The sequence below is a fragment of the Narcine bancroftii genome, chromosome 3, assembly GCF_036971445.1.
Source record: "Narcine bancroftii isolate sNarBan1 chromosome 3, sNarBan1.hap1, whole genome shotgun sequence".
NCBI lineage: Eukaryota > Metazoa > Chordata > Chondrichthyes > Torpediniformes > Narcinidae > Narcine > Narcine bancroftii.
In genome coordinates, this window is record NC_091471.1 from 66,842,406 (window position 1) to 66,866,297 (window position 23,892).

General features: G+C 44.8%; 1 long non-coding RNA gene across 3 annotated transcripts in view; it reads left to right on the top strand.

Moving 5' to 3' along the window:
- Nucleotides 1-9,903: 9,903 nt before the first annotated feature.
- LOC138757230 (uncharacterized) overlaps nucleotides 9,904-23,892 on the top strand; it is a 60,425-nt gene continuing 46,436 nt past the window's right edge. For all 3 annotated transcript variants that reach the window (XR_011353439.1, XR_011353440.1, XR_011353441.1), the window contains exon 1: nucleotides 9,904-10,151. This is a non-coding gene — a long non-coding RNA (uncharacterized lncRNA). The remainder of the gene's footprint in view (nucleotides 10,152-23,892) is intronic.

Consider the following 23,892-nt stretch of genomic DNA (forward strand, 5'->3'; position numbering starts at 1 on the left):
AGGCCTCTGCTTCTACCACCAGTGCTGGGGAACCATGACTCGGAAGTGTAGTCAGCCCTGCTCATTCCAGGGAAACAAGCAGGCTGGCCGCTCTTAATGGCTGAGACGGCTGGCCAAGGACACAGCCTCCTCTACCTGCAGGACTCATTCAGTGGCCGGCGGTTCCTCATAGACACTGTGGCCCAGATAAGTGTCTTCCCGGCCACGGACATCGAGTCCAGGATCTGACCTCGAAGACCTCCCCTCTGTGCGGCCAACGCAACAGAGATCCGGATTTATGGAGACAAGAGTCCAATTCCAGATCGGCCGACAAAAGTTCTAGTGGAGGTTCACCACCTCATCCCTTCCGACCACCATGCTGGGTGCCGACTTCCTCCTCGCCCACAAACTTCTGGTGGACATCAGGGTAGGTGCCTGGTGGACGCCCATACTTTCCAGGCCATTTGCCTCGATGCCTCCTGCACAGAGCAGCTGCAGATGGCCATGATCAGCATGCCAAGAGACGAGTTCCAGTGAATCCTGGATGAGTTTCCGAACCTCCTCAAGCCACAGTTCTCCATTGCCTTGCCGCACCACGAGGTGTTCCATCACCTCCCCACCTTGGGCTCACCGGTTCATGCCAAAGCATGCCAGCTCCCGTCTGACAAGATCCAGGTGGCAAAGGAGGAGCTTTCGCATCTGTTGTAGCTGGGGATCATTCGGCGGTCCAACAGCCCATGGGGCACACTGCTCCACCTGGTCCCAAAAGCCTCCCGCAGCTGGCACCCCTGTGGAGACTATCGACAGCTCATCGAGGCGACAGTTCCTGACCATTACCCCATCCCTCACATCCAGGACTTTACAGCCAACCTGCATGGTGCGAGGGTTTTCGCCAAAGTTGACGGTGCGTGGGAATCACTAAATCCCAATGCACCCTGAGGATATACCCAAGACGGCCATCATCATCCCCTTCGTCTTATTCGAATTCCTTCACATGGCGTTTGGGCTCAAGAATGCCGCTCAAACCTACCAGTGCCTCATGGACTCATTGGGCAGGGACATGGATTTTGTCTTCATTTACTTAGATGGAGCGCTTTCATCCCTAACGTCGAAGTACTCGAGATGGCAGAGGTCGACAGCATCGAGTCCACGCTGCTGAAGATCCAGCTGCGCTGGATGGGTCACGTCTCCAGAATGGAGGACCATCGCCTACCCAAGATCGTGTTATATGGCGAGCTCTCCACTGGCCACCGTGACAGAGGTGCACCAAAGAAAAGGTACAAGGACTGCCTAAAGAAATCTCTTGGTGCCTGCCACATTGACCATCGCCAGTGGGCTGATAACGCCTCAAACCGTGCATCTTGGCGCCTCACAGTTTGGCGGGCAGCAACCTCCTTTGAAGAAGACCGCAGAGCCCACCTCACTGACAAAAGGCAACGGAGGAAAAACCCAACACCCAACCCCAACCAACCAAATTTCCCCTGCAACCGCTGCAACCATGTCTGCCTGTCCCGCATCGGACTTGTCAGCCACAAACGAGCCTGCAGCTGACGTGGACTTTTTACCCCCTCCATAATTCTTCGTCCGCGAAGCCAAGCCAAAGAAAAAAAAAGAAAAAGATTACATCCTCATTGCCAGAGGGATTGGGCGCAACACAAGGCCCACCTGCATACCCTCTTCTCCCAACTGGCCAACTTAGGCTTCACCATCAACCCAGCCAAGTGCCAATTTGGGAAAGAGTCAATGCAGTTCCTGGGCCATACCATCACTTATATTCAGTCTGTCACTATCATTTAATATTTGTTTTTAATTTGTTGAATTTTAACTTGCATCAGTGAAACAAATTCTCAAGTAGGAGCAAAAGGAATAAAAATTGCTAATGCTTTCTGCTTATTGGTTAGTTTAGGCAGTGACTTCAGAGTACTAATTAATTTCTTGGAAAGGGAGCTTGAGGTTATACTGTGAAAAACACAATTGTACAATTTTGTAGTTACCTCAAGCAGTTTTCTATAAAACCTTAACATGAATGATAATACATTATAAGAATCATGAAGTGATCACGTAGTAAAACACAGAAATAGATCTTTTATCCCACTGCACCCGAGCCAAACATTTTTTTCACAACTAGCTGATTCTATTTTCCAGCATTAGCCTTACTTGGCTAAGCACCTATCTACATGTGTATTAACTGTGATACTGTTGTGTAGTGTACTGGGAATTCACTACTGGTGTGATGCTCTAAGTACTGGCCCATCCCCTGACTCTGCCCCCAACTTAAAAACCCTGGACCCCCACCAAAACCCCAGTTCAGTCCACAGACCATGTGTGCCATTTTTATTGAATGAAAGCATGTTGTACTCTCCTGCTCTTGTGTGCTCTCAGTTGTGTCACAATTTTATTCAATAAAGAACTGAATGGAAGCGCAGTTGAAGCCTGCGATGCTCCTCATCGACTCTCTGTCTCTGGAGTCCCTGGAAAAGTTTGTGTACTGGCTGAAGTGCTTCCAAATGTACCTCTTTTCCACGTAAATGGTCTACTCTATGGATGAGCTCAAGAGATCGGCACTCCTCTTTTGCGTTGGACCTAAAGGATTCCCAATCATCAATTTACGCAGCAGCTGTTGAGAAGCTGAAGGCCTACAATATGAGGCCTCAAAATGTCATCCTAGTGAGGCATCAACTCTCGCCGTGGCCTGGTCCTCAACCTATGAGCACTCACGAGGAACTGTGGGTATGAGGACAACACGGCCCAACAACGAGTGGATGGGCAGATCCAGGACACTCTGGTCATTGGGGTGCAGTCCAAATTCATTCGGCAGTAATTTCTAGAGAAAGGTTAGTCCTATTTGCATGTTTGAAGGTCAGGTGCTGCCTGACAATGTACTACTGGCCAAGTTGCTGGAGATGGCCCAACTTGGCGCTGACAATTTGGAAGGCAGCAGCACCCTTTATGAGGACCTGGGTTCTAGAGCGACGCCACACGGTGCATCGGCTCTGACGGTGGTGGCCTTGTGCACTAAGGGATGCTTCTTCTGTGGTCGGCAACAACACCCAAGAACTCAATGTCCAGCTAGACTCCATCTGCTCCGGTTGTGGTAAGAAGGGGCACTGGGTGAAAGTCTGCAGGTTGAGGGGGAACACTGAGAGGTCCAACGCATGCGTGACTCTTGATGGGCTGACTGATTGAGCGCAAACCCCAAACCCCATCCTACTGGTGCCAGTGTTCTACGGCATGGCCTTCCTGCAGGGCCGCAAGGTGAGAGCAGCAACATGGGAAAACCTGGTGGCTATCCTGCCATGTTTCAAACTGGCGCCACATTCATCCAACGAGGAGGGAATGTGGCCATCTTGCTGCAGCATGTGGTCTATGCCATCTTGCCACCATTTAAATTCCACGCCATCTACAATGGTGGGAGGAAGGAAACCATCTTGTCATTCCTTGTGGCCCCTGCCATCTTGCCTGCATGAGGATCCGAACATGGGGAGTGACACCAGTGTGGGGAACAACGGCATTTCCAGAGTCTTGGCTGCAATGGTGTTGGATCAGGAGATACCACACCAACTGAAACAATTTCACGACGAAAGTGTGGGTTAATGGGCATAAACTGAAATGCTTAATTGACTCCGGCTCGACTGAGAGCTTGATATATGCAGAGACAGCCCAAAATCTCAATCTCAAAGTGTATCCCACTAATTATCGTATTTATTTAACATTCCATATGCACTCTGAAATATTCAAGAACATTATATGGTTCATTTATCTTTACAGGAGGGGAAATTCTGTAAGTTCAAACTATATGTAATTAAGAACTTATGTGCTCTGGTTTTGCTGGGTCTTGACTTTTTGTGTCACTTTAAAAATGTGACCCTGGAGTATTCTGGTCCTCTCCTTCCCATTATGGTTCAGAACAGAAGGTATCAAAATTGAGATGCCATTTGCTGTCTCTCCACACTGAATCTCAAGCTACCTCCTCTGTTCCCCAACCTGAGCGCCGATTGTACGCCAATTGCTACAAGAAGCAGGCTCTTCAGTGCAGAGGACCGGGCATTCATTAAGGCTGAGACACAATGACTGCTTGATGAGAATATTATCGAGTATTGTACCACCCCATGGAGAGCACAGGTGGTTGTCGTGAAAAGGGAAGAAATGTCCAGCATAGTAATTGACCATAGCCAATATAATGATAGTGATCATGGTTGCAATGCAACTAGCAATGCCTAACTGTTTGATTAGACTTGGCTGCCAGCTGCGGGCTGACACACAGTATGTAGATCTGTAATAGAGACTTGCAGCCTCATGGTACTGTTTATATCAACTTTAAAATAAACAACCTTTTCCTTCATCCATGTGTTGTTTAAGAACTCACACATGTGAATATAAGATGAAAAAGTGTCGGAAGTGAGATGAAGAAAATTAAAAGGAAATACTTTAAAAGGGAAAATCTAAAGTCAGCAACTGATCAGTGAAGTGAAACTAACAAAGGGAAATGTGGAAGTATTACACCCACCAGTGAAACTTTAGCTGACAGGTAATGTCAGATTTGAACAGCATTTTGGATTGTATTTAGTGGCAGTCGGAGCAGACAAGAAAAGTGATAAAGTGAAAGCATCAGTTTTCTTACATGACATGGGTGATGAAGCCCTGGATGTGTATAATAACCTCACATTTGCTGTTGAAGGAGACAAATTGAAATTGGTAAAAAGAATGGAACAGTTTCAGGCATACTGCATACCTAAAGAGGCACAGATTTTTCACAGATATACAGAAAACAATATAAAGTATTGATCAGTAAAGTGAGAAACTGAAGCAAAACGTGTGAATTTGGTGGACTGACCAACTCACTGGTAAAAGACAGACTTGTGTGTGGCATTCGAGATAATAGTCTAAAGGATAGACTGCTAAGAGAGCAAAATCTTGACCTGGAAAAAGCCACAGCACTCTGCAGAGCTACAGAAACTGTAAAATTGCAGGCAAAAGAGCTGTTCAGTGAAACTAGCTGCAATGTGGATGCAGTGAGCAAGAATAGACATAAGCCATTTAACAAAAAGCATGGCAAAGTAGAAAGAGAGATGTGGCCAACGAGCAAAAATGAAAGGGATAATCAAAAGCCATGTTGTCGATGCAATACACAACACCTACAAAAAAGTGTCCAGCATATGGTGAAACATGCTATATGTGCAACAAAGGCAACCATTATGCCCGTTGCTGAAGAAACCAAGTGCAACAAAGCAAGGTTCATGCAGTAGATGAAAGGGAGATAGAGGAATTCTATGTAAATGTTGTGAGTGAAATCAAGAATAAAAATGGAGACTGGATGTTGAGATTAAAAGTGAATGACATATACATTTAAGTTAAATTGGATACTGGAGCACAAATTAATTTAATATCAGAGACAGATTTTAAGAAGAATAGACCCAGACCAAAGATGTATGGAACAAAAGTGAAGGTGACAGAATATTCAGGTACCAATATAACAGTGCAAGGAGAATGCATGGTCAAAATGACACACATGGACAAAGAGCACATGCTTGCATTCATCATGGTACCAAAGGATATATAGGCCATATTGGGTTTAACAGCCTGTGAGAAACTGAACCTGGTAAAAAGAGTCCTTGTTCTGGAAAGTGAAGGTGAGACAGTCTATAATGAACTCATGAAAGAGTACAATGACCTATTTCAGGGTCTGGGCTGCCTTCCAGAAGAACACATGATCAGAGTGGATAAGTATGTGTCACCGATAATACATCCATCCAGAAAGTTCCATTTGCACTTCAAAAGCAACTAAAGGCAGAGTTGGACAGAATAGAAAGCTTGAACATTATTCAGAAGATAGATGAGCCAATGGGTGAGTTCACTCATTGTTGTGGACAAAAAGAGTGGAAAGCTTCAAATTTGCCTGGATCCAAGAGATCTAAACAAAGCAATAAAGAGAGAACATTTTAAGCTCCCCACGCATGAATAGATCATGTCATAGTTTGCATATGCAAAGTTTTTCAACAAGTTAGATGCATTATCAGGACTTTGGCAGTTGAAATTGGATGAAGTAAGTTCAAGTCTGTGTGCGTTCAATAGTCCATTTGGCAGATACAGAGTCCTAAGGTTACCATTCAGAACTGCCTCAGCTCTTGAAGTGTATCACACCACTATCCATATGGTCTATGAGCACCTGGATGGAGTTGATACCTCAATGGATGACATCATAGTATGGGGAGCCACAAGAATGGAGCATGATTAGAGACTAAGGAAAGTCCTGGAAGCAACAGTTAAAGCAAACCTGAAGCTGAATAGAGAGAAATGCCAGCTCGGGTTGACAGAACTAATGTTTGTAGGAGACATTATTGGCAGTGAGGGCATCAGACCATGTCCCAGAAAGGTGTTCACCATTGGGAGCATGCCAAGGTACAATGCGAAAAGGACATACGGAAGTTTAATGGAATGGTCAACTACATGGATAAATTCATATCCAACCTTTCAGAAAAGATGGCTCCATTGAGAAGAACAGAAAAGAACATTGAATGGGAGTGAGATCATGACCCTGAAAAGTCATGGAGGGAACTAAAGAAACTGCTCACAGAGGTACCAGTTCTGAGGTTTTACGACCCATTTATCAGATGCATCACATAATGGGTTCGGTGCAGTTCTTCTGCAAAACAATATGATGACTGGCAACCTAATGCGTATGCATCACGCTCAATGAAAGGTGCGGAGATGCGATATGCTCAAATTGTAAAGGAGCTGCTCAGCATTACATACGCCTGTGAAAGGTTTAATTAGTTTGTGCCCGGACAAGCAATCAGTGTAAAGACTGACCATAAGCCCTTTATTTCATTGTTCCCAAAGCCATTAAATGAATGTCCACTTAGAATACAAAGAATGATGATTAGGCTGCAAAGCTATACACTGAATGTAGAGTACACTCCAGCTAAGCTAATGTACACAGCAGACAAGTAGAGCTGTTGACATGAGAGAGCCTGCAAACTTCAAAATGGATGAAGATGTAAATGCCTTCATGGAAATGAAAACAAATGCACTGCCCATATCAGATGCAAAAATGCAGCTCATAAATTCAGAGACAAAGATGAAACACTGAGACAACTGAGAGAAAACATCTTGGATGGATGACCCAACATGAAGCAGGACTCCTTACTTGACGTTCCAGAATACTGGAACTGCAGGGTGGAACTATCAGTGGTTGAAGACATCATCTACAAAGGAAGCAAAATCTTTATCCCAAAGAGTCTGAGAAAAGCGATGCTAAAAAGGATCCACGAAGGACATCTCAGAATCAAAAAGTGTGAAAAAAGAGCATGAGAGATGATGTACTGGCCAAGAATCCACAAGAATATAACAAATGAAGTGTCAAACTATATAATATGCCGGAAATATAAAGCAAGCAATCCTGCAGAACCACTAAAGCCACACCCAGCACCATACAGACATTACCAGAAGGTAGGTACTGATCTATTCGAATGTCAAGGGAAGGACTATCTTGTAGTCAAGACTATTACTCCCTGTATCCAGAGGTGTGTAGACTGAACACCACCATTGCAGATGCTGTAATATTAAGTATGAAAACCATATTCTCCAGCCATGGCGTTGAAAGCGAGGTCTTCACAGATAATGGACCACAGTTTTGCAATTTAATGTTTCAACAGTTTGCCAAAGAGTGAGACTTTCTACACACCATGTCAAGTCCTCATTTTCCAGTTCAATGGTTTAGTGGAAAAATCGGTACAGACAGTAAAAAGACTGATGTACAAGGCAAAAGATAGTGGAACATATTTCTACCTGAGCTTGCTAGTATGGATGCTGCTCGAGTGTGGTATTTAATGTTAGCTTTTGCCTCACATGCATTCAGTGCAGCAAACACACCTAACATCCATGAACACTGAAAATTCCTGCTCAAGTCGATTCACAATTTGAAAAACATGAAGTTCAGGCTACATAACTTCTAAAGTTGAATTAACAAGTTTCATTTTGGTCAATCAAAAGAGAAACCCATGATCTTGAGAGAAAAGTGCTATCTGAAGTTCATTTTTAGAAAATTGGTTCAGGATGGCCATTGAGGAGAATGTAAAGATGCTCGGCAATCCATTCAGGAGCACTGAACGAAATAAATGACGGTTACGGCTGAGAGGTGATAGTAACATGGGTTGTATACCCTATAACTACAGGGGAAAGTGCTAGATGTCAGGGAGAGGTGGGTGGGGAAGGATGAGTAGACTAAGGAGTTACTGAGACAGTGGTCTCTGCAGTAAAAAGAAAAAATGGGGAGGGGAAGATGTGGCTTGTGCTGGGATCCTGTTACAGCTGGATGTAGAAGCAAATAAGGGGAAAGTGAGGACAAGATGGAATTCTATCACTATTCTGTTTATAGAGAGGTGAAGTGAGAGCTGAAGTCCAGGATATTGAGAAAATGAGAGAGAGGCTTAAATAACCACAGTAAAGTGGGAGATCAAGGACAATTCAGATATCTTGGAATAGAGGGCCTCATTTTGAGAGCAGATGCAGTGAAGTTTGGAGAAGCTGGATGAATAGAATGACATCCACATAAGAGACAGAATTGAAGAGGTTTAGTTGAGACAGGTGTGGGAGACGGTGAGTTTACAATAACATAGACAATTTGCCTCCCAAGATGGAGACAGGGAGATCCAGAAAAGGGAAAAAAGTGTATTTTGTTGGTCCAGATGAATTTGAGCATAGGGTGGACGTTAGTAACGAAGGTAATAAAATTGTTGAGTTCTGCATGGTTGCAGGAAAAACAACATCATTGCAGTTGCCAACAGAAAGAGTGAACTGGATGTTGACAAAAAGATAAGTGTGAGGAGTCCCAGATGTAGGTACGAAGGGATTGGACAAAGGGAAACTGGTTAGATTCAACATAGGGAGAAATATGTTCAGTGAGTCAGAAACAAGTAGCAACAATTGGACCTACCAAGGCAGTGCTGTTTGGGTTCTTTTATGTCACCTTTTAATTCTTAATTATTTTAATGGGGCAGCATGTTAGTTTGCAACAGCTGGTTGCAATTGTGTTTTCTGCTCCTCCACAAAACTGCCTAATTCTGTGAGCTGGCCTGTGTATAACCCTTTGCTCACAGCTATTTCTGGGAGTCTTGAATTCCTTTTGCATTCCTTTACTTCATAAATGTTTTGATGCAAAACACGTTGAATAAACAGCACATTCCTCATGTTGTAGGATTACCAAAACATTTTCTAACTGACTCTTTCCATTTTTTACATATTCTGGAAATAATTTTGTCAATTCTTTTCAATACACCATTTCTTTTTGCCTCACATAGATTAAGCTAGTGCATTCTTCATTAGTATGATGGTGGAGAAGTTCAGTGAATCCTCAAATAGATCTTGCATCTACTTAATTCGGAGGGCCCTCTGTGAGTTGAATGCTGTGACTAATCTGAGAACTGATTGCTGAGTTGGATGGAACTTGATGAGTTGGCAGGGATAGATGGATTGCTGATTTGAGGAAGAGTGGAATATATATTTTGGAAGAGGTTTCAATGCAGAAATACGTGTTTGCTGAATTAAGGCCATGCAATTGCTAGTTGAGGACTGGGTCATGATATTGTGCTATTATTAGACTGATAATTGGGTCTCAAATAATTGCGGCTTGCTGTTCATGATTTTGGGGACTGGAACCTTTGGAAAAAGGGAGATATTGGAGAAGTAGAGGTTGGGGAAGAGGTTTTTAGAAAGTGATGCGAACCACGTGGACTAATATCTCACAGCAACCTTTATTATTTTCTCATCACAAATGGTCAAGAAGTCCTTGACATAAGTATGATGCCTGTGTAGCGACTCATCAGAAGCTTAATCGAACTGGCTCGGGAGGTTCTGAGTGACATCACAATGCAATGGCATCATTTGGAATGAGCGGGGCTTTAAAAAGCTGCAGGTGACTGTTTGAGTAAAAGACTTTTAGTGAACTTTGACTCGACTACGTTGCTCATTCTTCATTTCACACTGCGACAAAGTTGATACGTTGGTGACCCTGACGGGCCCAAACGGATTTTGGACCCAACATAGACAATGCAGCAGTTTCGCTCAAACTGCCTGTGTTTTGGACCACTCAATCTGAAGTTTGGTTCGGGCAGCCTGAGGCGCAGTTCCACATTCGCAAGATGAAAGTGGACACCACTAAGTACTATCATGCGGTAAGTGCCCTTGACCAGGACACGGCTGGTCAAGTAATGGATTTCCTTCAGGACCCACCAGCTCTCGGTAAATATGAAGCCTTAAAAGCCCTCCTTCTCCAGATTTAAGGTCTCTTACAGCATGAGCGAGCTGCACGGCTCCTCCGTATCGATGGGCTGGGGGACTACACCACTTCAGAGTTAATGAACGACGTGTTGGCACTGGTAGATAGCCATAAGCCTTGCTTGCTCTTTGAGCAGTTGTTTTTCAGAGCATAAGCCAGAAGACATCAAAGTCCTGACAAGGACTTTGATAACCCTCGAAGAGGGGCCACCCATGCATACATTCTGTGGCATGCAAAACAGCAAGGCGCAAAGCCCACAGAATTTGGTGCTGCATCACACCAAAGACCCAGGCTCCATGAGTACCGGTAACAAGGGCACATGCTCCCCCAGACAAGCATGATTCCGTGGCACCCACCTGGTGTTTTTACCATCAATGCTGGGATTCTGGAGATCACCGTTGCCAACCCCCTTGCACTTTTCTGGGAAAATGCCATCCATAGCCCATCATTGCTAATGGTTTAGTGGAACAAACTGTCCCAGTGCAAATCTCTAGTCGACTTGGACGCAGGCTTCCCCACAAAATATGGTGCCCAAAGCCATGGGAGGCTGGAGACCTGGCAGGCATCTCAACAGCACACTACCACTGCAGACAGGACTTATACAGGACTTTACAGCTAATCTTTATGGGGCCTGGATATTTTCTAAAATTGACAGTGTGTGGGTGCTCGTTCACACACATCAACAGATTCACTAGGTGGCCAGAGGCGGTTCCTCTGATGAACACATCAACTGATTCATGTTCCAGAGCTTTTATTTCCACCTGGGAATCTCTGTCAGCCTACCCACACAAAACACCTCTGACAGAGCCCCACAGTTTACCTCTGCACTCTGGGCGATCTTGTCGCAACTGTTGGAAATGCAGCTCCACCAGAGGCTAAAAACAAACCAGCTCAGGAGGTTCTGAGTTACATCATGATGTTACAATGTGATGACATCATTTGGAACATGGGGGGTTTTAACAAACTGAGTGTGACTGTTTGAGTAAATGACTTTTACTGAACTTCAACTCAACTACGTCTGATCATTTTCTCATTCTTCATTTTGCACTGTGACACAGTTGCTGCACCTGGTCTAAATTCCAGTGAGGTCCAAAGTCATTAGAATTACACTCCACTGTAGGAAAAATAAAGAAAATTACAGTACTTCACAATTTTAATTTAAAACAAACATTTTAAAGTACTCATCAAAATTGAACAACGAATGGAAAATAATTATTTTATGGCAGTGTTTTTTTGTTTTGCATCTTGACATATATTGATTCCTTTCCCTTATCATTGTTGCTTGGTACATTTTTTTCAAAGTATTCCATAACAAGAGTAGTACTTTGAAATAGTGTTCTTTGATTTTGATATGCAACTGAATACTTCACACTTCAAACAGAGGAATCAGAAAGGAAAACTGGAGTGAAATGTTATGATCTGAAATGCAATGTAAAGAATGATAAAGTCAGATTCCATATAACTTGAAGAAGGAATTGGATGCTTACTTCAAAATGTGAAATTTGAAGAGCTGAGGTAAGCAGCAAGACCAATTGGATAATTCTTTCCGACTTTACAAAGGCATGGAATAATCTCTCTCTGTGCTGTGTGTGTAATTCTATATATCATCTGTAGAAAGTGATTCAAAGTCAATAGATTGATTTTACTGCCCTTGTTTGCTTATCATTACCTAGTTAATGTCAGAGGTTTTCTGCTCAGTCATGCTGGAGGTATTATCAGGTGCTTGCTTTTTAAATTGTGTGCAAGCAGTCTTTGCTCTTATATTTATACTGCATGTAAAATATCCCCAATGTTTCTGAAAACTCAGTGAGACATTTGATTAAATTAAACTGTATTTACAAACTGAACAGGAGGCATACATCACAAGTCCAAGTAAAGAAATATTTACTCTAATTGTCGTATTATAAAGAAACTTTCTTGGCATCCTGATAAACATACTTCCTTCCACCACCAATGAGATAAACACTTTTACTGGTCAATCCAAATTATTTGTGAGCTGATGCTGATATAATTGCAGTAACTCTTGCCTTCTTAATCGTTTAGAAGTAATTTATTACATGAAACAATTTTGAAGCAGTACCTTAGCCTATTCAGAGGAGGTGAATAAATTATTAAGAAATCCCCATTGTAACAACAAAGTGCAATTTGCCTATTGTCACAATCATTCCACAGCAGATACAATATCACTGGCTCTCGGCTCAGCTCTGGGTCACCTCAAATAATGCAATTCATACATGCTCTTTATCGTCTACAGCTCAGCTTTCAATCCCATTATTCCTTCAGTGCTGGTCCACATGCTACAAACTCTAGGTCTCTGTACCCCACTCTGCAATTGGATCCTTGACTTTCTCATTGGAAGACCACAGTCAATACTAATTAGAAACAACTTCTCCTCATTGATTATCAACACGTGCATCCCAAGGGTGCCTGCTTAGCTCACTCCTCTACTCATTATACACCCACGACTGGGTGGCCAGGCACAATGTCAATGCTATCTAAAAGTTTGCCAATGACACCACAGTTGTCAGCAGAAGGACAAATGGCAATAAGGAAGCATACAAGAGGGAGTTGGATCAGTTTGTTGAATGGCATCAACCTTGCATTCAATGTCAGCAAAACCAAGTCCTCATTGAGGGCTCAGTAGTGGAGAGGGTAGAATCAGAATCTCTTGTCACGAACAAGTCATGAAATTGGTGTTTTGCAGCAGCGTTATAGAGCAAATATTCATATTATAACTTATTACAACATTACTATAAAAATAAAAATAACAATGCACAAAAAGTAAAGCAGTGTTTTTGGTTCATTGATTATTCAGGAATCTGATGGCAGCGGGGAAGAAGCTGTCCTTGTGCCGTTAAGTATTTGTCTTTAAGCTCCTGTATATTTTCCCCCTAATGGTAGCAGAGTGAAGAGGGCATGGCTTGGGTGGTGGGGATCTTTGAGAATAGAGGCTGCTTTTTTAAGACACCGCCTCATGTAGATGTCCTCGAGATAGTGTGAAGAGTGAAGTCTGGTGCTTGTGATGTCACAGGTCAAGTTAACAATCCTCTGGAGATTATTCTTGTCCTGAGAGTTGGTGCCTCCATACCAGGTAGTGATGGACAGCTATAGAAGTTTACAACAATCTTCGGTGAGACACCTTCTCAGACATCTCACAATGTACAGGTGCTGGCGAGCCTTCTTTATGATTGCATCATCGTGAGGATCCAGGAGAGATCCTCGGAGATGTTGACACCCATGCCAAACTTTAGATCACTGTGTGGAAGAATTCTATGGCATTCCATAAGCTTTTACACCAGTGGGATGGTGTCAAACCCTTCTGAAATTAGAAATACTTGTTTGTAAAATTATGTTGTGCTGCTTGGGTGATATGGGCTGATTTATTTTCTTCAGATTGTTTGCACAATACATGCTTGCATATTCATAGCACAAAATGCAATGAGTAAGTGTGGTAGTGGACACAGTGCTATGTAGCTGAAGGACAGAGCAGGAGTCCATTAATTCATGGCCTATCTGATGCTGTCTGAGTTGGCAGCAGAACATCGAGCACTGCAGCGCTTCAAGGCTGTATGCTCAGATCGCTCCTGTTCTCAATACTGACCCTGGACTGCATCACCAACAGTTATCAAGTTTGCAGATGATGCAAAGGTAGTTGGCCTCATCAACAACAATGATGAGATACACTAAAAAAAGGATGGAAGATCTTGTGACATGCTGTGAGAGAAACAACCTGAGTCTTAACGTGGACAAGATGAAGGTGATTGTCATAGACTCCAGTAGAACCAGGAATAACCATCCTCCACTACACATCAATCACTCTGTAGTGGAGAGAGTAGAGAGCAACAAATTCCTTGGAGTCCACTTATAGCGGATACATGGCATCTCTTCACTTGTCAGAAATTTTCAACAGTAACTGCACTTCCTGAAATGGGCAAGGCTGTCCACCACTATCATGTCAGCACCTTGGCCGGCTGATCACAGTGTAGTACGGTTGCTGCAGAGAAATTGATTAATCCGGAGGACCAGAAAAGAGGCAGAGAGAATCACTAGAGTCTTCCTCTACTCCATTGATGTGATCTTCTGAAATTGTTGATTGAAGAGGGTGTGCAAATTTATTCTGGACCTCTACCACCCTGACACCATCCCTGAGCTAATCCCATTGGGAAAGAGATACGGGTGTAGCAGAACCAGCATGACAAAGCTGAGAAACAGCTACTTTCCACAGATAGTGAAAAGGCTAAATGACCAAAGGAGCTGCTCACATGAACCATCTGAGGCATGCATAGTTCAGAAACAAAATTTATTTATTTATTTATTTGTATACCATATATGAATACTTGCCTTGCATATGTGTTGTTTGTATGTGTGTTATGTTTGGTTGTGTGTCTGCATGTTTTGTTCCGAGGACTGGAGAATGGTGTTTCATTGAATTGTACTTGTGCAATCAGATGATAATAATGGCACCTCTGCTATTTATCAAGTGTTTGGAGATATATTTGCTTTGTAGAGATTTGTGGAGATTTGCATTTGCAGCATTTGTCACAGTTTCTGATCTACAAGGAGGAATGGAAGAATTGTTGTCTACTGGGCTTCATCCAACTTTTGTAGTTGGCACACATGAAATTTTTTTGTCAGAGAGAATGAAGATTGTCAGGAAAACTATGGGAAGAGGGAAAGGCAGGTTAGTCTGAGCCACAATGGTTTGTCGTTTCAGCCATGGAATGTTTTGCATCAAATCTTTCCACTCTTGTTTACTTCACAGAAGACAATTGTGTCTAATAATACTTAAAGAAATTAGTGCAATAGCAAGTTTTCAGGCCACTCTGTCTGAATAGATTTAATAAACAGCTTTGAACGACAACTGCAAACATAATTGATGAGGTTAAGTGGGCAGATGTTTCTTCTGAGCTGTTTTATGCAAATACACTTGGGCAGAAAGTACAAGGAAATGTCAGGCACGAGTAATTGCACAGTCATTAATAACTTCCCATCTCTATTTTGTGTCTACTTAAATTAATGGATGGAAATTCAGGCAGACTTGTTACAAATGGATTCAGATTTGTTGCTTAGTCCAGTCCAAAAATGTTTGAAGTTGTAATTGGTTTTTTTTATGGTTATGAGATAAAGTGAAAAACTTTATTTTCCTGTTCTCTAGTCAAGTTAATCTATGCATAATATGGCAGGAAGAGAATTAATATTAACAAAAGTGTAGTGGATGCTGTTCCACCAAGAGAAGTGTGCAGGTTATAGTGTTATATGAAACAAGAGAGTGGGGAGAGTATTAAAGAGAAAAGTGAAGCTAAATGGTGCAAGGCATTGTACTGAACTATTGGGAGGACAGTTCAAGAGTTTGATAACAAAAGAAAAGAAATTGGCCTTGAATCTGGAGCTGCATGCATTCATACTCGTGCATCTTCAGCCTGATGGGGGAAGAGGGGTGGGGGTGGGGGGAGAGGGAATGTGGAAAAGAAAATGTTAGAGGAGTTGGATGTGATCCCTTTAATATGTTGGCTGATTTCCCAAAGCAGAGGAAGCTAAAGACAGAGTTGAGGAAGGGGAAAATGGTTTGGATGAGGCCTGAACTAACTACATAATTCTTTGCAATTGATTGTGCTCTTGGCCAGAGTGGTCCAACATTAAGCTGTGATCCCAACCAATCCCTATCCCACCCCCAAGCCCCATCCCCCCAAAACATCGCTGCAGACCTCTTTCCTCCCACACACAGCATGTTTCAGCTACTCCCACCAAGACAGATATACAGGCATATAAAGCCAGACCACCATGCTGAGAAATATCTTCTACCCATGGGCAGTGAGACTGATGAATAACCAAAGAAACTGCTCACATTAACAATCTGAAGCTCTCATATTTATGCAAAGGAAGATTTATTTATTTGTTTGTGTATCTGAATATTTGTCTGTCTGTCTGTTTCATTGGTTTGTACATGTGCAATCAGATGATAATAAACTTGACTTGATATATCTGAACAGGATACTTTCCATAGTGCATCTAGAGGGCATGGTGCACACCGAAAATGTCCTCAGTCTTTGGAGGAAGCAAAGGCATTGGGGATCTTTCTTGGCTGAAGCATCAACTTGGTTGGATCAAGACAGGTTGTTGGTGATATTTACACTGAAGAATTTAAATCTCCTTCCCTGACATTTACTTGGATGACAGGTGAATAAGCAATCATGCTGGAAGAATTGTTGGGTATCCTAGAAGTGGGGTTTAAAAATAGAAAATGAACCTTTCAGAAGTACAAAGCCAACCATATCAGCTTTTAGATTGGAGAACAATTGAAAAATGTCAATGGATAAGAAAACCAGTAAATTAACCACTTTAGCAATTCATTCATATCATCTTTACAAGGCTGGAATTTATCCCAGGGTGCACTTTGAAATTCATTGAATGGCATGAAACATGAGATCTGATAATGAAATCTCACGATGATTTTCAGAATTCAGATTTCAGATTTATTGTTGGACTACATACATGAATGACATCACATATAAAACTGAAATTCTTTTTTCTGTGGGTGAGGCAGAATTGCCACTTATTGGCTGACTCAATGTACATATGTAAACCAATAACTAAATGTAAATGAACAGACTGCAATACAGAGAGAGAGAAAATAATCAATGAAATGCAAAAGTAAAAGTTCTTAAACAAGTCCCGGATTGCGTTTGTTGATGGTGAAGGGGTATCAGCCTGCTCCTGAACCTGGTATTGTGAGTCTTGAGGCACCAATACCTCTTTCCCTGCATTGATGGTCAGTGAGAAGAAGGTGATGTTGCTGATTTGCGCTGATTGAGACCTGTTGAGAACAGAGCGTGAATGCTATTACTCTCAGATGGCAGCATTCCCTGTAGATATCTGGAAGGAAAGGAGGGTTTTTACTGTGATGTCCTTGTGGTGGTACAGCACCGGCCTATTGTAGGGGGCAACCTCTGTACCTGCAGGAGTGTAAGGGGACAGGACAACACCTGGCCGGCTGCCAATCAGTCGGCCTGAAGGGATCGCCACACCCGGTCGGGTGTCAATCACCCTCCGGGATATAAGGCTGCACCGGCCTCCCGAGGCTTCACACTGAGTTGCTGCAGCCACAGCCAGCCTGGCTCTGTGGAAGTCTTTGTGGATTAAAACCTGTTGTACAGTCTTTACCTTGTGTGTGTCTGATTCTGGCTAACAGCGCACCACAATTTAATCCACAAAATTTTCCCACAGCTGCTATGGAAAAACTCCTGAGTGCAGGGAGCTCGAGGTCGACCCATGTCACTTAGAGGCGCAGACATGCTTCAAGATCTGGTAGCACGTGGTCGAGGCAATCATCGAGGCACACGAGCGTGACATCCAGGACTCCGATCGGAAGAGGTTGGTCCTACTCTGGTCAAATCTGGGTCCCCCCACTTTCCAGGTAACCAAAGGCTGCTCCACATACAAGAGCGCAATGGACACTCTTGAGAACTTGTACAAGCCCCGCATGAATGTGGTCTGTGCAGGGTATCTCCTCAACACCCGAGCCCAGCAACCCGGGGAGACGGTTGAGTTTTACTTGGGACACTTGTGAGAGTTAGCCCAACCGTGTCTGGCTGAACCCGGGGTAGATGTAGAGGAGGTCAAGAGGCTGATCCGGGACACCTTCATCCGAGGGCTATGCTCGAGGGCCATCCGGCAGAAGCTGGTGGAAGACAACATCTATGCCCTAACCAGGACTGTGGAAATGGTCCAAAACCTGGAAAGAGCAGCCCTGCACGTCGAAGCCTTCGATTCCAGGTTCCCCCAGGCTCCCTTATGGCCCTCTCACACTGCTGCTGCAGCCCCAGGCTGAGCTGGGGAGGAGAATGTCGCTGCGGCAGGCGCTTGGCACACCTGTAAGTACTGTGGGTCCTGGTGTGGGTCAGATCGATGATTGTGCCAAAACTGCCCAGCTTGGAACCAGTATTGTTCCCGATGCGGCAAGAATGGCCACTTTGCAAATGTGTGCCTCTCTAAACCTGCCGGAAGCTCAGGGCCCTCTATGACCTCCCTACCTCCACCGCAGACACCCCACGTGCACGTGCCGGGTGGCGCCATTGTCCCCGCGATGACTTTCGCCTTCCCTGACTTTGACCGCACAACATCCAGCCCCGCCAGCAACTGTCGCAGCGTGTGCCCCGAGCATCTGCACCAGCCCTTTCCCTCACCGCTCGCTGAGAACTACTGCGACGTGACTTCCGGCTAACAGCGTGACATCACTTCTGGCTGACCTAACTACGTCACTGCCACCGGCTGTGATAATGTCACTTCCCCTGGTGCAGCGGACATAGCTAAGGAAGGAGACCAGCCACGCAGTGGCTCCTCACGTGCCACCACCACCTTAGGCCAGGCAGCACCCGACACAGAGGGCCCCCGTTGACGTTGAGAAGGATGTGGTCAACACAGGCGATTACCAAGCCACCTTACCGATGCTCCCCATGCCTCTGGGTGCCATCAGCTGCCGCACGCTGCACCCAGCAACCAACAGCAATGTGGTCAGCATGGGCGATGACCAGGTCGCCCTACTGATGCTCCTCACGCCTCCAGAGGCCATCGGCTACTGCATGCTGCACCTTACAAACAATGTTGACGTGGTCCACACGGGCAATGACCAGGTCACCTCATCAATGCTCCCTATCCCTCCGGATAACAATGACTACAACTCTGAGATGGTCCTGGCCGCCACCATGCTGACCAGGGACATTCCCCATGATCTCGGGCACTCGATGATGGATATGTGAGTCTTTGGGTAGGTAACAAAGTGCCTGTTGGACGGTGGCAGCTCAGAGAGCTTCATTCATCCGAGTGTGGCCCACTCCCTAAGATTAAAGGTCCAGCCCACCACCTGCTCGATCGCCCTCGCCACCAAGGATAAAACTGTTGGTACCCTCTGGCGCTGCTCGGTCGATATAACAATGGGAGGGGGGACTTACACAGGATTCAGGTTCCTGGTCATGCCAAAACTCTGCGCGCCACTCCTCCTGGGCCTGGATTTCCAGTGCCACCTCCAGAGTGTCACCCTTGCCTTTGGGGACCCCAATCTCCACTCACATTGCACAGAATGCCAACCTACCAGTCCCGGCCAACCTGTGGCCTCTCCACACTGCGCACCGCCCCACCAGCACTCTTTTCACATCAAGACAATTACCGCCAGAAGTAAGTGCTATTGTGCAGCAGACCAGGAATTAATCAAGGCAGCGGTGCAACGACTACCGGCAGAAGGCGTTATAGAGCCCAGTTACAGCCTTTGGAGAGTCCAAGTCCTGGTGGTCAAAGGGGGAAGTAAGCTGAGGATGGTTATGGATTACAGCCAGACCATTAATCAGTACACCCAGCTGGATGCCTGCCCCCTGCTGAGGATCACCAACATGGTCAATGAGATTGCCCGTTACCGGGTTTTCTCCATGATTGACCTGAAGTTGGCGTATCACCAAATCCCTACCCACTGAAGGACAAGCCCTACCTCACCTCTGAGGTGGATGGGCGCCTGTACCACTTCCGCCGGGTTCCTTTTGGGGTCATGAACTGGGTCTTCCAATGGGAAATGGATCGCATGGTAGACTGGCACAAGCTGAAGGCCGTGACCAGCAGGACCACGATGCTAACCTGGAAAAATTCCTCCAGACGGCCGCGGAGTTGAACCTCACTTACAACAGGAGAAGTGTGTGCTCAGCACACCTGCCTCACTATCCTGGGGTACATCATGGCCCATGGAGTCGTTGGCCCAGGTCCGGAAAGGATGCACCCATTAATGGAGTTACCCCTCCCTCCCCCATGCTAAAGGCCCTCAGCAGGTGCTTGGGCCTTTTCTCTTATTACTCACAGGGGGTCCCTCACTTCTCGAACAAGGTCCACCTATTGGCCCAAGCCACAACTTTTCCCCTCTCACCTGAGGCACAAGCAGACTTCACCCGCATCAGTCAAGACATCGCAAATGCCACGATGCAGGCTGTGGATGAGGACTCCCCCTTCCAGGTGAAGAGCAATGCCTCCAAGGTGGCCCTCGCCCTCAATCAAGCAGGGCACCCCATCACCTTCTTCTCCAGGACCCTCCACAGCTCCGAGCTAGGGCACTCCGCCAATGAAAAGGAGACCCAGGCAATTGTTGAAGCGGTCCGCCACTGGTGCCTCTACCTGGCCGGTAGGAGATTCACACTCCTCACAGAACAGCGGGCCGTGGAGTTCATTTTTAACACTACCCACAAGAGCAAGATAAAAACGAGAAGGTCTTGCACTGGAGAGTCGAGCTGGCAACCTACAGCTACGTCATCCAGTACCGCACCGGGAAGTTTAACGACTCTCCTAATGCCCTCTCTCGCACCTCCGCGTCTATGCATGATGACAGGTTGCAGGCATTGCGTGAGTCCCTCTGCCATCTGGGCGTCACCCAGTTGTACCATTTCATTAAGTCCCAAAATCTGCCGTACACCATCAGGGACATGACCGAGGCCAATCTGGTCTGTGCAGAGTGTAAACCCCATTTTCTTCTGCCCCCCGCCCCCCCCCCCCACATCCACGTTGTAAAGGCTGGCCTTTCGAGCACCTCGGCGTGGACTTCAAAGAGCTCCTGTCTTTTATGAACCAAAACATCTACTTCCTCATGGTAGTTGATGAGTACTCATGCTTCCCTTTTGCCATATCTTGTCCAGACACCTCCACGGCCACCATCATCAGGGCCTTGGGGCAGATTTCCACCATATTTGGCTACCCTGCCTTCATCCACAGCGACCGGGGGGGGTCTAGTTTCATGAGCAACGAGCTGCACCAGTACCTGATGGCGAGGGTTATCGCGACCAGTCGCACGACAAGCTATAACCCAAGAGGCAATGGGATGTGGAATGAGAGAATGGGGTGGTCTGGAAGGCAGTCCTCCTGGCTCTCAGGTCAAAATGGTGGGCTATTGAGTTCTGGCAGGACGCACTGCCAGAGGCGCTCCATGCCATTCGGTCACTGCTGAGCACACCTACCAACAAGACCCCTCATGAACATCTGTTCTCATTCCCCAGGAGGTCGGTGACTGAAAAGTCAATCCCAGCATGGCTCATGTCCCCGGGACTGGTGCTTCTGCATAAGCATGTAAGGACACAGAAGGCTGAAGCCCTGGTAGAGCAGGTTTTCCTCCTTCATGCAAACCATAACTATGCTTACGTTAGGTTTGGCAGTGGTAGGAAGGACACCGTCTCAACCAGGGACCTGGCACAAGCAGGAGCACACATCAAATCACACCACCCTCCAACCCAGGATGATGCTGACCAGGCATACATCCCCGTCCTCATGCAGCTATGGGGCATGCAGGACTTCCTTGACCACCAGGGGCCCACTTCAGCCTTAGGAGATGAACCCGCCCCCCCACCCATCCAATACGACTCGGATACGTCGACTCCGGCTCCTCTGGCCACCCCTCCGCATGGCACCAAACCAGTCTCACACACCCCTGCCACCAGCCACACCCCCCCCCCCATTTCCCCTTTGACCAGTGACCAGGAGACAGTCCTACAATGGTCACAGAGACTCCGGCAGCCGTACATATATTGTATGTACATAGTGAGTGTGATTCCTTGTTACTGCCCCCCCCCCACTCCAGGACAATTTTAAAGAAGTGGGTGAATGTGATGGCACACAACCGGCCTACTTCAGGGGGCAACCTCTGTACCTGCAGGAGAGTAAGGGGACAGAACAACACTTGGCCAGCTGCCAATCAGTCGGCCTGAAGGGGGTCAAGCCCCACCCAGTCGGGTGTCAATCACTCTCCGGGATATAAGCCTGCGTCGGCCTCTCGAGGCCTCACACTAAATTGCTGCAGCCACAGCCAGTCTGGCTCTGTGGAAGTCTTTGTGGATTAAAGCCTGTTGTTCAGTCTGTACCTTGTGTGTGTCTGATTCTGACTAACAATGCACCACAGTCCTGTACTGTGTCCACTAACTTTTGCAGGGCTTTGTGCTCAGGGGTATATTAGACCATGAAGTAACTGGTCAGCATACTTCCCACCACACATCTGTAGATATTTGCTGGGGTTTCTGATGTCATGCCAAACTTTCGCAAATTTCTAAGGAATTAGAGGGGCTGACGTGCTTTCTTCATGATGCCGTTTGTGTGTTGAGTCCAGGAAAGATGTTCCAAAATAATAACTCCCAACAAGTTAAATTTGCTCACCACCTCCATCTCTAATCCCCCAATGACCACTGGATAGTGCACTTCTGGTTTTCCCTTCCTGAGGTCAACAATCAGCTCCTTGGATTTGGTGACACTGAGTGCAAGGTTGCGATTAGTGCACCATTGAACCATGTTTACAATTTTCCTCCTGTGTGCTGACTCATCACTTCTTTTTATACAAGCCACTACAGTGAATGAACCACACAACTTCAAGGGTGCTCCCCTCAGTTCCAGAACAAGATAAGTATCAAACAGTAAGAGGTCTTAGATATCTTGTCAATCTCAAAGGTGGATAAATTTCATCCTTGGCAACTATGGCAGGCAAAGGTGGATAGAACTGGGTTTCTGTAAAAGAACATTTATACTTTCCTTGGTCTTCAGATAAAATATTCATAACTGCATTAAGTAATGAAATAGGTCTATAAGATGCACATTCTCTTGAATCTTTCCTTTTTTTTAACCACAATTAGAGATATAGTAGACTCATTAAAGATAAAGGAAGTTTCCCATCTTTAAATGAATCATCAAGCATGGAGCTTAAGTGCAGTACAAGCCATAGAGAGGAAGATTCATAAAATTTAACAGGAAAACTGTCTGGGCCTGGAGGTTTACCAGACTGTAAAAAGGAAATAGTAAGAGATATTTCTTCCTGAGAAATAGGTGCCTCAAAAGTTTTATGCTTATCCTGAGATAGGGTGGGTAAGTGAAGATTTTATCTAATGTTGTAGGGCATAGATTAGAAAATATTCTACCAATAATTACTGTTTCTGACCAAAATGGTTTTATTAAACATCACTATTCTTATTATAACATACATTGATTACTGAATATCTTATATTTACCCTCCACCCCAACGATGGAATGTGTTCATTCATTAGGTACTGAGGAAGTATTTGAGTGGGTGGAATGGGAATATTTATTTACTATTTTAGGAAAATTTAATTTTGGTCCAGATTTAATTAAATGAATTAAATATTATATTCAGGTCCTATGGTGTCAATTCGTTCTAATTCACAACAACCAAAAATATTTAGGGTTTATAGGGGAATGTGGCAGGGTCACCCTTTAAGTTCTTTGCTCTTTAATATAGTTCTGTAACCTCTAGTTCTGTCTCTCTGACAGTGCAGAGAATTTAAAGGAATAGCTAAAAGTGCAGTTGAACATAAAGTATCTCTTTATGCCGATGATTTGTGGCACTTTATTTCAAATCCTGCGGTTTCTATACCAAATATATTAACTTTGCTTGCCCAATTTAGCTAATTTTATGGTTATAAATTAAATTTGCACAAGGACAAACTATTATTCCTAAAAGGATTTTTTTCAAGGTATCCTAATTTTCCATTTAAAATAATGAAAGACATATTCCAATATTTATGAATTACAATTATGAAAAGTAATAAAAAATTATTGAAAGATAATTTTTAGTACTACTTAATCAGATTAAAATGCTATTATCAGGATGGTCACCA